The following is a 4,360-nucleotide window of genomic DNA, read 5'->3' on the forward strand; positions in this document are numbered from 1 at the left end:
GAGCACCTGGATCCAGATGCGCCTGAAGCCACCCCTAGACTTTCCACTTAGACGAGCCAGTGAGCTCTCGTTTCTGCTTAAAGCTGATTTGAATTGTAATGTATTATTACAACTGGAACAGCCCTCATTAATGCCAATTGGAAACGTGTGTTAAATCATCTTTTCATTATCATCTAGTCACTAACAGGGCCTGGCATACAGTAGGCACTCCGATACATGTTTTGAGTGAATAAATGGCAGTAGGCACTTTAAGAGGACGAATAACGTCCCGTTTACTTTAACATTTTCCCCTTTTCTATCCAGACAAATGTTCAATACATATTATGCATGCGGTGAATGTTGATTGACCCCAGTTGGATGTGATTCATCTCCTTTACTCTTCCTCCTTCTCTATTAACTTCCTGTTCATGGAGGCCCCTGCCTCCTTCCCCCACCCTCTTTACGGCTCCCGAGTCCCCATTTTCTCATTCTTCTTTATGTTAATAATTACAATAGTTTGCAATTTATCATCCAGAAGAGGTCCGTGTCCCAAGTTTCAAAATAACCTGGGAAGAAAAGTGAACGCTAATAAATAAAATCATAGGTATGGGGTATGCCCGGGCTGACCGAGTTATTCACCCGCCACGTGGCTTATGCAAGCTGTTCAGTTTCACGTGACTCTCCAGAGAGGGGAAGGAAGCAGAGGGCGTGGAAAAGCTCCCCTGATGTTGCCTCAGTCCTTCTTACCTTCGGAAGCAGGACACGATATTTAGAAGCAGCTACAATGATGAGGGTGCCCTTGTTTCCCTTGGGTCCTGTCATTGGACCCAGTGGAATTTGGAAGTCATTAAAAAGAGAACTTGATATCATTAAGAACTTCAGCCACATGCAAAAGTAGAGACAATCATATAATCACCCATCATACACTCATCCATCAATCTCAATAAACTCACAATCTTCTTTCATCTCCATGCCCACCCACTCTCGATTACTTTGAAGCATATCATTTGTATCCAACATTATAATATGCCATATTGAAGATATATTTATACACATATAAATATATTGAATATTTATTGCTAGATGATAAATGCTCTTTTTTTTAACAGAGTAATTTTTTTTATTCATTAAAAAACTGATAAAGTAAAGGTCCACTTCAAGAAGTTCCTCTTGTATGTTTTATTTGTTTTATTAGTAAATAAAGCATCTCATTAGCATCCCTATATGGGATGGCTTCATATAGTCCTCAGACTCGGAACCGTCTTTATCTTTACTAATTTGTAAGTAATGAAGTTTGGAAGTCTCCTTGTCAGAGGCAGCCACACCAAACCGATCACAAAGATTGTCCTTTTCATGGAATTTATTTCTTGGTAAAGTATTTCAAATGCCTTTTAGACAACTGTTTATCAGAAACAGCTGTGATTTTACTCTTGAAGTGTTGAAATGGGGACAGCCTTGCCAGGATTCCCAGTTTTTCCATTCATTGTAAGTTTCTCCTGTAGAAACTGTTCAAAATTTCCAGAATCAAAAATTCCATCTTCTACTGGATGAGTAAGGTCTAAATTGAACTTCCAGGTTGACGTCTTAAGCTTCTCGTCTTTCTTTGGCGCCATCTTGAAGGCCAGTTGTGCGATTAGAGAATGGTCTTACCTTACTTGTTGTTGCTGCAAATTCTTCTGCCAGCATATGAAGACACCTAAAGCCCAGGCTGACCCTCTTGAAAGTGACGGGCCTCCTGGGAGAGAGGCAGAGGCATAGTTGAGTGCATGCCTATGAGTGATCTGATTACACTGGGCAGGATAGGTCTGAGCCATTGCAGATGATACCTGCCCAAACTGGTGACTCACAAAATCATGAGCATACAAAACAGCTGTTGATTCAAGTCGCTGCATTTTGGAGTGCTTTGTTACTCGGCAATAGCTAATTGGTGCATACCCCAAAGTGAGTATTAAGCCCTTAATTTCATTAAACAACTAATTAGTATCAAAATTTTGTTGATTATCTCATAAATGTTTTTTCTACACTTTGCTTGTTTTTATCGGGTTCCACTAAGGTGTGTGTATTTTGATTGATGGATAAGTCTTTTATGTATCCTTTAATCTAGAGTTTACACTTCCAATTTTTTTTTCCTGGAATTTATTTTTCAAAGATCCTGTGTCCTTTATCCTGTAGACTTTTCCATAATCTGATTTTGCTGAATGTTATGGTGCCTTTTGGGGCTTTCCTGGTGGTTCAGATGGTAAAGAATCTGCCTGCAATGCAGGAGACCTGGGTTCAATCTCTCAGTTGGGAAGATCCAGAGATGGGAATAGCTACCCACTCTAGTATTCTTGCCTGGATAACTTCATGGACAGAGGAGCCTGGTGGGCTACATACAGTCCATGGGGTCACAGAGCATCAGACACGACTGAGTGACCAACACTTCATGGTGCCATTTGGTGTGTTTCTTTGTCCCCAGGTTACCTGTAAACTGGCAGTCAGTTAGGTCTGGAGGCTTGTTGGGGTCAAGGTTTGGTTTATTTTGGTGCTGTGTTCTTCCAACAGGAGGTATCAATATCCAGTTACTTTTCAGTCACGTGGCTGCCCTTTCTTAGATTGACTAATCCATTAGTTTTAACAAAATGATATGGCAGTTATTCACTCTTCATTTGTCCACCATAACAGTTCTATTAATATAAATTTCTTTTTATAAAGTATTTGGTTACCAATGCCACCACATGTATAGCAAAGGCAGGATAAGAGTTTGATTCTTTATTTGCCAATTTTCAAAAGAATAAGCTTGTTCCTTAGCATCCTCTGGAGGTGACCGACAAAGTTTATTTTTGGAGTATCATTATAAACTCATGAATTTAAACATTTTGATGTGTTTTTAATGCAAGGAATTGTCCTTATTGATGCTGAAATTGTACCAGCTTTGACCAGTGGGAGCCTATTCAAATTGGCTCCTGAGTCATTTTGACACAAATCCCATAATCGTTGATAATGTTTGATAGATCACTTGTTTCTGGTATGAAGATGTTCTGGTTTATCTTGTACTTCTTCCTGTCTTGGGCTGAGCATTAGCCTTTCCTCCAAGGATACTCAATTTTTTTGACATAGTTATACATGATGTTTCACAGGGAGAAAAAGCTTTGATGAGCTTCCCCCCACCCACTTTTTTTTTTTTTTTTGGTGAGAACAGAAAGGCCAGAAATCTTCAAGGAGGTCAGATTGATTGGCACAGATAGCTGGCTTTCCCTGAGATAAGTTTGGAAAACTCTACCAGGTAAGAGCATATCATTCTTAGGTTTGCAAAAGCAACAGTCTCAAGACGGATGACACTTCTTGGTGATCTACTGGTTTCCGTCAATGAAGAAGAAGAAATCTTAGCTTTGTAAACAAAGGTGCAAAAGGAAGAGTCATCTCAGAGCTGGTTGATTCCATGGATTGGAGTCTGAAGATGGAGAAGCACATGGAAATATGACCTGTGGTCTGAGTCTTGAACAGGGCTCTTAGACCTACATCAGAGCGCGGACGCAACCAACCTGCGGAGGCTGAGCTGTACCCGGAGGAGCAGGGGTGCCCAGGAGACCAACCACCTGTATGTCAGATGCCTCTTCTATTACTGATCCTGGGCAGTTAGCTTTTCTAAGGCCTGTTTTTCTCATCTGAGAACTGAAGATAAACTCACCCCTCCTGGACACACTTTGAGGATGAAATGAGATGATCAGATGGAGATAGGACCAACTTGCCCTTCTTGACTTGAGCTCATCTCATTTTCTTTCCCCTTCTTCCAGAGATCCACGCCCCTAGGCTTTCTCCATTTGGTTCATTCTCCAAACTAATGCAGTGTCAAAAAGCTCTGTCATGTCTCTTAGGGGACAGATTGAGAGGGAACCACAGAGGCAGCGGAAGACCATTGCCCAGAGGCCCTGGGCCCACCGGGTTCACACAGCCCCATGTGGGGTCCAGAGGGGCCTGGTATTGATTCTCTCTGAGGCCATGGGCAGTTTCAGGGTCTCCCTGACTCCCTGCTTTTTAAGTAATTATTTTAATTTATTTATTTGATTGTGCCAAGTCTATGTGCCAATACTCCAATGCTTTGACCATCTGATGTGAAGAGTCAGTCAACTGTTGGAAAAGGCCCTGATGCTGGGAAAGATTGAGGGCAGGAGGAGAAGGGGGTGACAGAGAAGAGAGGGTTGGATGGTATCATCAACTCAACGGACGTGAGTTTACGCAAACTCCGGGAGATAGTGAAGGACAGGGAACCACGCAGTCCATGGGTTTGCAAAGAGTTGGACTTGACTGAGTGAGAAGAGCAACAACAGCAGCCAAGTCTTAGTTGCGGCATGTGGGGTCTTCGGTATTCATTGCAGCATGTGAGGTCCTTGCTGTAGCA

General features: G+C 41.9%; 1 pseudogene; it reads right to left on the minus strand.

The window, feature by feature from the left end:
* Positions 1 to 1,170: 1,170 nt before the first annotated feature.
* LOC133233074 (ribosomal protein eL22-like) lies at positions 1,171 to 1,592 on the minus strand (annotated as a pseudogene).
* Between the last annotated feature and the right edge of the window lie 2,768 nt (positions 1,593 to 4,360).

This window comes from Bos javanicus, chromosome 19 (assembly GCF_032452875.1).
Source record: "Bos javanicus breed banteng chromosome 19, ARS-OSU_banteng_1.0, whole genome shotgun sequence".
Lineage (NCBI taxonomy): Eukaryota > Metazoa > Chordata > Mammalia > Artiodactyla > Bovidae > Bos > Bos javanicus.